At 38.9% G+C, this 15,282-nt stretch overlaps 1 long non-coding RNA gene across 1 annotated transcript; it reads right to left on the bottom strand.

Annotated features, from left to right (window-relative positions):
* Positions 1-14,327: 14,327 nt before the first annotated feature.
* LOC122322608 lies at positions 14,328-15,169 on the bottom strand. The gene is made up of 2 exons (XR_006246707.1): positions 15,126-15,169; positions 14,328-15,035 (listed from the first exon to the last, which is right to left on the bottom strand). It is a non-coding gene; the product is annotated as an uncharacterized LOC122322608 (long non-coding RNA).
* Between the last annotated feature and the right edge of the window lie 113 nt (positions 15,170-15,282).

Below are 15,282 nucleotides of genomic sequence, written 5' to 3'. Positions count from 1 at the left end.
GAACGCACATTTTTCCTGTTTTCATTTTCCATATTAGCAAGGCGCGACCTCCGCCTGAAGACTTGAAGCAGTTGCAAGTTGTTGTCTTGGCTGACTGGATTGATGCTGTATACACATATATGGGCAATGTGTGTTGTGGCATTGTGGTTATAATGCCACCAAGAAAGCAGCTAGCTTGCAACTGCCGCATATGTACATAGAAGCTGCTGCTGACTACGACTAAAGAATGCTGCACCCGACTTTTCCATTAGCGCATTTTGTTTATAAAAATCAATCAACACCCAAAAGCCCAAAAGCTGCAACGAAGCGTGTCCAAAATAGGCCGCAAACAAAGCCAGCAAGCAGCATTCGCAGCTGGCCAAGAATGCGGCTACAAGCGCAAACCATTAACAAGTCTGCATAGAAACAGAAAATGAGTTCGCTGAGTTCAACCAGGCTCCATGTTCCTGACTGTCTCTGTGTGGCAGGTGCAATCAGCCCAGTCTGGCAGCAATTTGACATCCGCAAATGAAGACAAAAGTGGCTGCATTTTTTTATTTTGTGTTGTGGGCGACTCTGATCCGATCTCAACCTGAAAGCGAAAATGCGACCAATTGTGGTAAGAAACGTGGGCGGCGCCGGTGGTGGCGGCGGCGTCGGAGGTGGCAGCCAAACACTCGACAAGTTGTTTGGCCGGCTCAACAATTTGGCCGCTGATTGTAGGCCGATTGTTTGCCCGTCGGTCTTGGCTTGTTCTTACACTCGATAACGGGGCACGTAGTTAAAGCGAACACAATCTGAGACCTTGGCACGATTCTCACAATCATCGCTGTAGATAGTTATATAGGTAGGTAGGCGCTGTGGCACGTACGATCTGTGGGCAGGCTATAATTTGATTGGATAGCAATATCGTACTAGTATCTCAATACTTGAATACTCAATTAACAAGAAACGAGCTCAAGTGCGGGCTTTGCACTGAGAGCTTATTGCCAAGAAGCTTTTTTATGTTGTTCGATGCTTAAACTGCTTGGGAATTTCAAAAGAAGAATGCTAAGAATGCCAAGCCACAGATAGCCCATGTCTCAGAAAATAATATACTGGGAAAAGTTTAAGTATTCTTTAAACGAGTGAAGAACAGTAAGTGCCTCAAAATGTATAAATTAGAATAAAAAGAGGAAAATCAACGGATAAGTAGAAAAAGAAGACACATTTCATGTGGAAAACTAGAAAATGCAACAAATTACTAAAAAATAGTTAAAACTAGTTAAAAAGACCGAAAGGAACAACACAAGATTTATAAATTAAAATAAAAATGAGAAAAATCAATGGAAAACAGAAAACACAACAAGATAAATTACAACAAATAAATAAAACAAGAGAAAACGAGTTAAAGATTTATAAATTATAATAAAAATGTATGAAAAAGTAGAAAACAAGACAAAGTACTATGAATAGTTAAAGCCAGATAAAAACAGGGACAGAAACTAGAGTTAAAGATTTATACAACAAAATGAATAAAAGAGAAAAATAAATGGAAAAAAGGAAAACACAAACCAGACAAATTGCAACAAATTTTTAACTTCAAACATTTTTTTCAGATTGTAAATGACACATCCATTTAAGCTCAACAAAATGGAATTACACATTTATTTTTTATTTTTGTTATATAACTTGCGCTACTTATCAACACTGGGGTTGACTTAATACATCATATAAATCACATAACGCACGATAAATCATAAAAATAAGAAACTCGCACGAAACTGTTTCCAAATGAAAAAATAAAAAAACATAAAAAATCAAAATGTGTTGAAAAATGCACAGTGCGCAAAAGTTTAGCCAGGCGATAAAGGCAAACACACATAGACAGAGGGATTTTAATTAAATCAAAACAACATACAGCTATAGACGTATATATATATATATCGATATATTTTCTTGTATAGGGGCAAACTAAAAATATCGAAACATCAACGTACATTTTCAAGGTAAACAAAGCATTATGTGAAGAGCAGCATAAATCGTATGTGCGAGCAGATCCAATGGATGCTCTGCTGCCAGCTGTGTAGGGCATATTAATGAAAGAAGACTGCCGCCCTCCACCTCACCCACTCCTCCACCCCTCCCGATTGTCACAATTTTCATGGCACACTGAAAATAGAATGACACCGTTGAGGGATGTTTGAGGCAGGAGGAGGAGGCAAGATCAGAGCACCGGCAAAGTCAACGTCAAAAAGGTGCGATCGTTGTGTGTGTGTGTGTGTAAAACTGGGGGCCCAGTTTGATGCCCATAATGATCATTAAGGCTGCCAAATCTTCAACGCCCCCAAACAAATGTATTATATGCTTCGCTTTACTCTGATGTGGCAGCCACTGGGTGGAGTGCGGTGGTGGGGTGAGATGCTTTTTAATTTGATTTTTACGCAAATGAGTCATCGTTGAATTTTTAGATATTTCGCTTTAGGCGCTTTGTGCGAGTCATTTTCGAGACACAAACAGATGGCATGAGGCAAGCAGCGGACTCTCTGTGCCTTAGTTTATTAATTGTGCCCCACCAACTGACCAGGCAATTGATGTCAGCGGAAATTGCAACAAGCTGACCAAATGCTAAAACTAAAAATTGTTTAGCGAATGTGTCACGATAAATGAATATTTAGTTTATCAGTATGTTCTAAAATATTTGGGGAACCCAGCAAAGAATAATAAAAATCATTTTAGCTCTTATAATTCTAAATAAATATACTAATAAGCAGATTTCTTTTGTAAGTGAATAAAGAAAGTGAATATTTTATAGAGATAGTAATGATTCATAATAGCAAATCAGACACGGGCTCTTCAAGTATCTCAAATAACTGACAAACTATGCAAAAATAATTTGCTTGCCAAAGCGATCCAATAACTTGTTTGTAATATTGGTTTACAAGTGTAAATTCTCTTTCTTTATTGTTTGCAGTTCATTCAACTCAGTGCCGCACAGCTGATCGACAGTTTACAATTAATATTATTTGGGGTAAACATTTCAACTGGCTGCTGCTGTGGACCACAACGATAAGATTTCGCCGGAATTTCGAAATGCAAATTTTCCGCTTAAAAGTGGAGCAAGCAACGCGATAAACAAACCAAAATCCTCAAGTAAATAAAGAAGAGAAACAAGGGAAGGAAGAAGAGTGAGTTTGTCTGGAACAGAGACGAAGACCCACCCAGCGGCTCAGCGGGTCAACTAGACAACTAACTAGAAGCGAACTCTGACACCGACTCCGACTCCAACTCTGACTTCGACTCTTGAGTTGGAAAATGGCACTTTGGATGTGGCTGCAGATAACCCCAACTGTAATTTGAGTAAACAAGACGTCGAGTCGACAACGTCGTCACTCGGCCAACTCTTAGTCTGCCACAACACAATGGCGCACAAATTTTGTATCACTATCAAGCGACAACAACATCCATTCGGTCTCTGGCTTATTGATGGCAAAATCCAGATAAAAGATGCATTAAAAGTAACAAAATACACAATAAATAAACACAAACAAAAGCAAACAAACAAATCAAATCGAATCGACGTTCAATGCTCAATAACAACAACAACAACAACACAAAAAGGGGGTGGTTTGTGGGTGTGTCCATGGTTGAGTTGGCCTGTGCTTTTCAATTAGCCTGCATCAATCAAGGTGGTGGAGAGCAACAATATAATGACAACAAATTATGTCAACAGATAAACATCAGTGGGCTAATTAAAACCCCTTTTGAAGAGCACAGCACGCTGAGATTAAGTCTAATTAAGGCTCACTTATGATATCAAATTTATGAATGCTCATCAAACCAAGCAAAGCTTGAGGCACGTTTTGGCAAAGGAACAACACATGTATACACATCTAACTATCTATCCGGATATTTGCCACACTTGAGGCCAATGCCAAGCAAATTTTATTATTGGCTGCCAAAACGCACATTTCCCAATTATTCCCAGGCACTTTAATCTTCAGCAACTGCTGCTGCTGCTCTCCACCTCCTCCTCCTGCTTCTCCTCCAGCCCCTGCCCATTCTCTGCTCCTACTGCATGATTTGCTTGGTAGACGGCAAAAAATTAGGCTCCCGCCAGTCGGGCTCCAATGGATTTTCGCACAAGTGAGTGCCAAAAGAGACAGAACGAGATATGTAACCATATATATATGAATATATATATGTGCGTATACATATATATATTATATATATATAAATATATATTGAGCTTGGGCGTCTCCCGTTGCTCCACGCTGAGTTTGGCATGCGATTTGCGTAGCCGGTCAGCACTTGAATGCCACATTGCATCCATAAACTAAATGAGAATAAGACGTAAAATGCGAAACACTTTTTACACTCCCAATGACTGACAGAGGATGGGACTAACTGACAAAGCCGTTCATTGATTAACAGCTGCCCCTGCCCCATCCCCTTCGCCTTCTCCACAACCCACAAACCTCCACCCCAAGCAAAACCAGGCGAGAAAATGTGGCGATAACTGCCAATCGACACGCAAAGAGGAAGAGGCTCAGCTCTTCCATAGCATATCAAATCACTTAGGGGAAATGAAGATTTGATTGGGTGCGCTACATTCCAAGCATTCATTGCCAGTTTACGAGTGGATCGCCTTCCAGGCATTGTTAACTTATAAATAAAATAAATAGTTGCTCTATTTAATTAACTTTAAGTAAGAGCGCATCTCGATGGGAAAGTTTGCCAAAACTGTGGCAGTTTAAAATTCAGATAGGGGCTTGGAATTCTATATTACACGTAATTGAGTTCAGAACAGCAATTATCCAAGAAACAATTGTCAACTGTTCTTTTAACAGAAACTAAGCATGCTTAATGCCTTATCAAATTACCGTAAATGGAATGGGAAATCTGTGATTCAATGACTAACTCGACTGAATGAATGAAGTGTCAATGATTCTATAAATAAGTATGACGTAATTAAGTAAAGGTTTCTATGATAAAGTACGTCCCTCACACAGGGTCAAGCCCAACCCTCATTTGAAAAGCAGGAAAAAAAAGGAGAAGAAAACAAAACGATAAACAAAACAAATATAAATACATAAATACATATAAATACATAAATTCATATAAATATAAATGTGTATGTATAGAGTGTGTATCATTGCACAGTGCAAATTCCAAGTCATTTTGCATAAATCTTTTCATTCATTCGCATTGCCCAAACAAGGCTGAAGACTTGTGTAGAATTGTGACGAAGCCGAAGCGCGGCAATAACGCAATATGTTGACTATATTTAGACATGAATCGAAATGCATACGCATAATACTTATGAATAAATCAAGCTATAATTGTAGTAATCCTTATCAGCGACAAATACACGTCAAGACGAGGCTTCCTTTTTTGCCATGGGATGACTAAGCGCCTGCATGAGTTCTGAATGTCTATAGAGGAAACGAAGGGGATTCGAATCGGAATCGCAGTGGAAAAAGGAAATGCTCGAAATTCCAATAATGTTGCCCACACTCAGAACACTTTGCTCTACTTTGCTTTGCTCTTTGGTTTCGGTTCGGTTTCACTCTTGGAGTCGCCACCTCCACTTGCCACTTGAGTTCCGCGTAATTAAGAAACATTCCAAAACAATAAACTATGCATATATGCGGTAATATGGCCAAATGCCTATCGAACTCAATAGAAAAACTCTGCTTCATGTTTTTGTTCTGGTTTCTTGCTCAAAGTAAACTTGTATTTTTGGTTTATTTTGGCGTTTTTTTTTTTTCTAAATGCCCTGTAACTTTAATGAGGGTGAAAAGGCATGATTAAGTTCAATATATGTATAAAAGCTAAATACAGATAGTTCATATATAATGTTGTATAATATATAATATTAATATTAAAATATTTTGTTCAGCACTCAATTTCATAATGTAAAAGTTGAATATTTCCTTTCCTTACATTCTGAATAATACAAATCTATTTCAAAATATTGACACTTGCTCTATTGATTTGGGTTTTCTACATGTTCTAAAGCAATTCCTACTTCCCAGGGTATCTTTAAGTCAAGCTCTCTTGATTAGGGCACCTTGTTTAGTTTTTTTTTTTTGGTTTGGTTTTCTACTTTTGTAGATTGTGTTTGGGTTGTTGTTTTTGAAACATGTGTGCGCCAGCAGTTTGAAAGGCAACCAACGAGCAGAAGTATCTGTATCTGTATCTCTATGTAAACACACACACACACACACATATATATATACGTATGCATCTGTCTGTATGTACATATAAATGTACAAATGTACTTATGTATGTGTGTTCTTTGTATGTATCCTCCTGTGCAGTGCACAAATGAAAATGCTGAGGCGTTAAAAAAATAGAGCACACAGTTGTTATTTTTGTATTTAATTGTTATTGCCGTCTACATTGTTGTTGTTTTTGTTGTTGTTGTTGCGCATTTGGAGCACAGTATTTTGATACGATACAAATTTCTTGCTTAATTTGTTTTAATTGAGCTTGAAACATGAGGCAAACATTTGCTTTTGGTGTTTTTTAACCAGTTCAACAACTGGCGTAATGAAAAACAAATAATTGCACAAATCTGTGACAAAGTCAAATGCGTATACCTAAAATCAGTTGTAAAGTTGTTTGATATCTATGCTTTCTTTAGTATTGTATTATTTATATATAGAAATCAAAGCTACTGTAAATTTTATACGTGCTAAAGCCCAACAAATTGTATACTCAAAAAGGCTACAGTAAAAGATCGTAAAATAAAGTACGTCTTAAGTTTATATAGAGAGAGAAACTGTGTAAACAATTCGAAAGTTGTTGCGGCAACTCATTTTGGGAGCTGCAATTCGACATGAGACAGACAGGCAGACAGACAGATAGACGGACAGGTAGACAATATGGGGGCACAAGTGCAGAGCAAATGAAATTTATACTCAATTAATAAAGCATGCAAATACTGCCTGCATGCATTTAAATGCAAACCGATTAAAACTTGTCCCAAAACTGACGCCCACCAGCGATTTTACTCAACTGGCCAAGTTACAAATCCGATTTGAGCTTTTTCATTTGGATTTTTGTAATGAATGAATTTTGTGTTGTCAAAAGAATGTAAGTGAGTGAGTGTATGTGTGTGCGAGCGTGTGTGTGTGTGTGTGTTTCTATTGAAAATGAATGTGCACACATAGCAGTTGGAACGGATGCATAAAGCGACCACGTCCAATAGTTAAGCGTAAAGCCCACACAATGCGACACAACATATTATTTTTTTGTTATTTTGAGAGAGCGCGTGACAATTTCGAGAGCGTTGACATGGAGTGAAAATGAGCTTTGATTTCTTTATGTGTGATTTGTTTATGCGGCTGGCCGAGACCATAAATGTAGCGCTTGAATAAGGTCAACAAGAGACCACATCGAGCATTGATACTCGACTCGAGATAATGGAGCGAAATATAGAAAAAAAAATAACGCCCACAAAATCAAAAGCCACAAAAGCCGCAGCGAAATTTTTTTTGCCAAACGATCCAAACAAAACAATGTGTGGAATACAGCACAAATCGTTAACTGCCAGCCTAATGACTTATGACAAAAAAAAGAAACAGAAAAAACAAACTCAAAATGAGCGCACAGAGAGAGATTCAGATGCAAATAAAAAGCGGACGGAATGAAATAAAAACAACAAATAACGCGCACGTATCTTAAAGATATAAACATATATACGACTATATATTTATATATATGTATAGTTGTTATAAAAACACATAGCAGGCAATGGAGGAGGACGTCAAGGCAGTCACAGTCACAGTAGCAGCAGCAGCAGCTGGCTGGCTGTGTCTGTCTATCTGTTTGTTTGTCAGTTAGGCAAACTAGCTGGCAGCGCAGCATACAAAAAAAAATCACACACACACATGCAAATGTACAAATCATATGTATATGATGAACGAAATATAGAATGAAAATAACACACTAATAAAATAAAAAGTCAGGGGCAGAGAGCTACGTCAGCGGGCAGTGCGCGCGCGCTCGCCAGCGATGAGGTAATTCTCGAGTTGTTTTTAACTTTCTGACCAGCAGCAGCAGCACTAGAAACGTAAAACACAACCTTTTTTGCGCTTCTACAAATTTGTATGTTTAAAAAGTATAAAAGTTGCATAGGGATTTCCTTTTATTTTTGTTCTTATTAATTTTTGCATGCGCTGCGCAGGCGCCAATCACAATGGCAACGCGTGGGCGCACAAGGCATTAAGATTACACAATTAATTTGCTTATTTATGTATTATTATTATTTTTTTGATATTGTATTCGTTATCCACGAAAATAACGCCATATGTCACGCACTAATACACGCAAAGGCCGCAGCAGCAGCACACACACGTACATATATATGGCAGTCAGAATTCGACGATAACTGTTTGTATGTATGGGTGTGTGTGTATATATACCTTTTGCTTAATTTTCTGCCGTTTTAAAATTTATTTATTGCTTTTTGATATTTGAACTTGAATATCGCACATACATATGTGCACACACACATAAGCGGAAAATATTTATATATAGTTATCGATATCGGCAACGGCACGAATCGGCACCGACGACGGGTAAAACTCAACTGAGGCTCGCCTAAAGCAACGCGCCGAACGCAAGTGGCTCAAGAGAGGAGTCAGCAAATCAGCAGAGAAAAAGAGAGCAAATAGAGAAATGAGCGCCACAGAAACGGCACCTGCCGCGCTCATTTTGCTCTTTGGCGCTCGATCAACACCATGCCAGGCAAATGTAAACAAAACAAAAACGGGCAAATAGTAACAGAGAGAAAGAGAGAGAGAGCGCACAAAGTGAGAGCGCGAGCAGCCGAGGTGATGGACCCATGCCAGTGGGTGCATAATAATAACAGGCACTACAACAACAACAACAACAGAAGCGAATGTCGTGATGACTAATTCTTGTAAGCGATGGCAAATTTTCGTTGTTGTTGTTTTCGGTCTTTTGTTTTCATTGAAATTTATTGCAAAGAGGAAGCGACAAAGTGGAAGTGGAAGTTTAAAAAAAAAAGAGGTGTTAGTCACTTTAAAATTAGTGAGAAAAAAACTACAGATTGTGTCTGGTCATTCATTCATAGTTCTGTGTGCGTAAACTTACAAGAACGCACTGTAGGCGATAAGCATTTGTCACACGCTGCTGCAAGGCAATAAATTGAATTGAATGAGCTGAGCTGATGTATATATATATATATATATATATATATATATATATTATTTTATATATATGTATGTGTCTGTAAACGCAAACTGACGAAAAAGTGTGTAAACAAATGATACGCAAAGCGAAGTGAGTTTCTTGCTGATGATGTCTTCCCAGTTTTTTTGTGGATAAGTTGAGTTGCTGATGAGTCGTCTTTTGTGGACGACGCCCCTTGTTTTCCAATTATACTCAATTATTGACACAGTCATTAGGCAGACAATTGATGAAACGACTGACTCCCTCCCTCCTGCAGCTTTAACAACAACAATTGAAAATGTGAAATCTTTAAGCCAGCGGGAGATCAACACGCGCTCAGACTTCGGGCTCCGATTTGGATTTCAACGCGAACAAGGGTTGCAATTGCAGTTAATTAAAGCAATTCGCATAGTCAGCAAATGGAGAGAGAATGTGTAGAAACAACTCAATCAGCGGCTGCATTCTTTTCTTGACAACTTGCAAAGCAGCTGAAGAATGTTTTCTTGCTATATTGAAGAAAAAGTGGCCTTATCTTATCAACAGCAGTGTGTGGTGCCTGGAGTGCCTTTTAATCAATGCCGATAAAGAAGTCAAGCAAAGCCCAACAATAAAGTTGATAATTTGTTGCCTGAAGAGAGCGCCCAAGAAGGCATCATTCACAATATGTTGTACTTTAGTATATTATCAAATTTAGACTACATTTATGTGTAGTTGACAGATCTGCCCAATAAAAACCAAGAATAACGAATTTTTTTGTTTATGAGCGGTATATAAAAAAGATTCTAATGAGACAGCCTGTCAAATTGAATGTTTTGTTTGAAGTGTTGTGGACAATTTAAACTTTTCTGCAGGGTTAAAATGAGATAGTTAAATGTCTGTTAATTAAATAAAGAAGCTGGCTACGTTAAAAATCCCCACAGTCTAAACGCCTTGAAGTATGCACGTAAACTGAGTTCAAAAATTTGCAACCAAACCAAGCCACACTTGCGATTCTGGCGGAGCTGGATTTTTGGTCTGCCCCAGCGTTAATTGAATTACACACAAGCCAATTTTATTGCTGCTACCATCTATGAGGCAAATGAGGGTGTGCTGCATACAAAAAAAAGTTGCACTTAATTAGCATAAAAACGTACGCCAAAAAAACACAGCAAAAACAAACAAACAACACACACACTCAAGCACACACACACATTAACAAATTTAGTCACAAGCCATATGCGGGTGGTAATCGGCAAACGGGCAGAGTAAAACTCCAGCTGGTCGCATAAACGCATTAAATGGCGAGGCGGCGCCACAGAAACGGGTCAAAATTCGCGTGACCATCATAACAAATGTGCAGAGGGCGCTGGGCGCTGTCGTTGACTACCCCCCCAAAAAAAAATAGAGGGAGCACCCGCAGAAACAACAACAACATCGACATAAGTTTGCAGCTGAATGTGCACTTGCTTTGTTTGCATGCTTAGAACACAAAAACTGACATTTCTTGAATTGCACTCGTTAATTCTCTGTTTTAATTATGGTTAACTTACAGAATTGCGTGAAAATACAGGTGCGAAGATAGTTAAAAACGTATAAATAAAACAACACAATAAAACAGGGCGATAGAGTGAGTCGCGCTTATCGATACTTGCAGTGCAACACTGTCATGCTATCGAAACTCATATATTGCTTGTGGAGGCGATAGGCAGGTATACGATATTTCGATAGTTGCGCATGACTGATGGCGCAGGTGTGTAGCGGGCGGTAAATTTAAACTTTTGCAGCAATTTCCTATTAAAAATTTCAGTCTTAAAGACAATGTGTAAAAAGTCAGACACACACAACGGCATGATTAATGATATCTTCAAGACGATTGTGCGCACCCCCACAAGTCTGTTTGATAAATTTGTCTGCCTTTCCTGATTTTGCCCGCCAGCGATCAGCACTTCCGGCGTGATTCTGTGCTTTTGACTGCCGGGCGCAAATATTCAACCCCAAGAAACAAACTCGCTGCTGTTTGCCAAAAACAAAAACTAAATTCTTGGCCAGCACAAATGCACATGTAATAGAAATCATAAAAATAAAAGAAAATTCATGACTTTGGCGAAAACTCAGCGGACCGCATATCGTGCGACATTTATAGTTGGAATGGGAAAAACTTGACTTGACTAAGCGCTTAGCTCTGTTTATGCTTCTCTCTTATTGGGGTTGTAAGGCAGCTCAACGAAATAAAAATAAATTTAATGTTTCTGTTTTTCGACAACGACAACGGCAACGTGGTTTTTCCACCCATATCATATGCGTAATTTATGCTACAGAAACAGCTCGACCATAAACAGGAAGAGATGTCCACGGTCCTCCCAAGACAAGTTGTTGTTGCTGTTTTTGTTGTTGTTGTTCTGGTTGTCGCAAATTCAATTAATTTCAATCGAACGCCTGTCGTTTTGCACATCCGGCATTGATGCCCGATTTCGATCCCTTTTCATTGATGTTACAAATAGATAGAAATATCCGTGCCGACCAACGTTCGCGCCTATAAATCTATAAATCTCGGTCCATGCATACGCTCTTTGTTATGACGCGAGAAACCCATCGTGTTGAGACTTGTACATATATGAGAAGTCCTGCTGCGTCATTGCTTTAGTTCCGGTTGAGTTTCTGGCGGCGCACGAAAGATTTATGTCACTTTGTTGGCACAACAACAAAATCCTTTCTTTTCCTGCATGTGTGTGTATGTGTGTGGACTTCAAGTGACCCACTTGGGACTAGTATTCGGATTCGTATTCGGATTAGTTTGCTGACCAGCAGCAGCACTAATTGAGCGATCTTCCGGTTGGCTAATGGGTTAAAAGTGCTCGGATTTGTGGCCATATATCTTCTACATAGCTGCGATAATTTCGGCATTTTATCAACCAAAATTTAAGGGTTTTTCCTCTTCATGCTTGTAAAGATTTATTGGCTTCTAATTCTGAGCCTGCTTTTCAAGTTTCCAATTGCCAATTGAGTTCTCGAATGGGACTTGAGAGACGCATTAAAATGTTAATTTTGAAATGAATATCAGATTTAACAGAAATAATAGTAATTAAAGAGTAAAGTAATTATAAGTTTTGGCGTCTATTCTGTAGCTAGAATGCTAGAATAACATATCTTGTTTAAAATTCACATAGAAATTGGGCTTGTACAAATTAAATGAATTTTTATGATTTCATTTTCAAATTACAATTGCTAATCCAAATAGAATTTTCTTAGATGTATAGCATGATTTGTAGATTTTTGTATTTAGTTTGTCAAATTTTATATTTAGTTTGTCAAATTTTATATGATTTCATTTTTATAGATATGTTTTCTATTATTGAAACGCCTGTTTATTCTTTCCCAAAAACTATCAAAATCTCCGGCAAGTAGTAAACTGACTGTGCGACAAATTTTTGAGCATTTCAGACGGCATTTGCATATATAGAATTATATTGAAGACAATAAAAATTTATGAAAAGCCATTAAGTGGCGTTGGAAAAACAAGCAAACGACTACAAATTGCTGGCAGCCGTCTGCCTCTCAGGCATACTTAACTTATCCCTTACCCCTTAACCACGTTTGTCGAAAGTGAAATTGTAAGGGTTCGGGCCACAAATTATTTTTATAGCTGCCAACGATCCCAGGTCAGAGGAGAAGCGTTCAGTTATGCGCATTATGATGGCGATGATGATGGTGATGGGTGCACTTCATAACTTAAACTTAAACCCTCGACAGTGCCCGGATAGACGTCTGGGTCGTAAACTGGGCAACAAAAAGTGAAATGAATCCAAAACTTATGCAATGTCACTGTCGTCTGGATCATGGTCACGGAAGAGTACAATTTTAATTGATGACAATTTCATTAAAATACATAACTAAGGGCGGCAGTCCTGAAAATTTAAATCTGAGGGAGGCAAATACACAAAAAAAGCAAGTAAACAAGTGAGGACGCGTGGGCGAAAGATATCCTTCCTGGAGTGCAGGCTACGATGCGTGAAGGATGCAAAAAGTTAATCGCTCAGGCGGTCGGACAAACAAGCAACACTTTGTATCGGGATCTGGACAGATGTGTTAAAGTGCCCGACGACGGCACACAACATTTTTGAGCAGGGGTATTTTTTATTACCCAAGCCAAACAGAATTCTCTTTCAGAGTCTGTGCACTTGCCAAACTCGAGCGCAATAAGTAAATTGCGTAAATTTATAGCTGCGTAAATTGTTTAATGACTCAACAGTCTATTTATCCGGCCCGTGCCATGCACGGACATGGCCTAATGGGTGTTTGAGGTCGAGCAATTGCGACTCGGATTTTGTGGCGGGGCAAATACAAAACTAGAGCTGGGCATGCGAAAAATGTGGCACTTGAGGCATAGATCGGTGGTTAAATTAGATGAGAAATCAGAGAGCAACATCTTCCAAAGATGCATTGTAGACTACTGTCTGTTCTCAATTTGTAGAAGATTTGGTTTGAGGTAGAGCAATTGCGGCTCTGATATAAAGCAAAATTCCATCAAAGATTAAAACGTAGAGTTCTTTCCAAGAAAAACCAATTAAACACAAATAGATCGCCAAGAGAGTAGTGAAAATCTGATACTTTTTCTCAATCAAAAAGTAATCACTTTATAGAACCATTTTTGAAATTTTGCGAACCGTTTCACTTCGATTGCTGAGGTTTTTTACTCAATCTGAAAATCTGTCAGTTTTTATTCTGAGATTAAAAGATTCTCCTATTCATAATTTGCAAGCCAAATGTTCAACCAAATATGCTATCTCCTGGTCATTTATCTCTGGGGCCCACTCTTGGCTCGAACAGCAATTAAGCAAGCATTTAACATGTAACTGCTCGCAACGCCCCAGAGATGAGCGGAGACAATGACTAACATGTAGTCATACACAAAAAGATAACTTCCATTACCTTAGGGGGGTTGACTGACAGTCAGGCAGGCAGGCAGGCAGACAGGAGGACAGACAGGCAGGCAGGCAGGCAGTTTCCGATTCGCTGACTTGTCGCACCCAGTCAAAAAGCCCTCAACGATAAACGTCGCTGATAGCACAGCATTTATCAAGGAACAACAACTTGTAACAACAACGACAACAACATACAGCTCTCAAGCTCAATTGAGTTTCAAATTGATGTCACCATTATCGGGAGCTGTCATCTAAAATTGCGTCTGGAGTTGGGTGGAGATGCGAGTTGCGGATGCTGTGTATCGCGTGTATTTATTCTTAATTTTTTCATCATTTATCAGCGGGAGTTTGGGCCCAAAAACATTTTCACATGCCCGCAATTGCATATTTATGTAGATGTGTGCATTGTGCAATTTTAGTTTGCGTTTCGATTTAAGTGCTCGTAAATAAAAATCCAGTCAAGCAACCCCCGACTGCGTTTGCAGCACCCCTCGACCCACCACCCCCGTGGCAGGGCTGAGTTTTGCTGAGGCTGTCAAAAAGGCAACGGGGAAAAGTTTGCAAACAAAACTAATGCCGACATGGGTGTTGATAAAGTTCTCCAAGTCACCGCCATCCGCTTATTGAATTGCACTACACGCTTGATTGCCCGCTAAACGGATGTAAGAGCCAGAGTCGAAGCCGGAGGATGGGCATGGATTGGCAATCGGGGGCAATTCGACTCATATGCGAGCCCTGATCTGAGCAGAGCAGAGCAGAGCAGTGTGACATGTGGATTCGTCATACCAAAAAGCGCAAAATATTATCCAGTCTGGAGTTTTTGTTCTGATTTTTCGCAAACATCACAAAGGGTGCTCCCAAATGGTGGTAAGAGTCGACAGTTTTCATTCCCATCTAATGGGCTATCCTTTGTCATCTATTCTGCGACCAAATGGCATGAGAAACATTAAACATGTGCCGGGTTTTCCAATGCTTCATCGTAAAATGTGAGAGACTTCTTCATTAACATTTTAAGGCAATTTCAAGCACTAAACAAAAATATTTTCTGATTATTTAACTTACTAGTAGAAGCAGCTATCCTCGCGAAATGGTAATTTTTTAAAATACAGTGTGGAAAAATTTAACCCGACCCTACATACATTTTTGGGGTATAATTCTTACATGAATTTTAAGCCAAATCACTGTTTCAAGTTTGAGTGTAGTATTAAACTAAATGTCG

The sequence above is a fragment of the Drosophila grimshawi genome, unplaced genomic scaffold (assembly GCF_018153295.1).
Source record: "Drosophila grimshawi isolate 15287-2541.00 unplaced genomic scaffold, ASM1815329v1 contig_44, whole genome shotgun sequence".
NCBI lineage: Eukaryota > Metazoa > Arthropoda > Insecta > Diptera > Drosophilidae > Drosophila > Drosophila grimshawi.
This window is presented reverse-complemented; position numbering and strand designations above follow the sequence as displayed.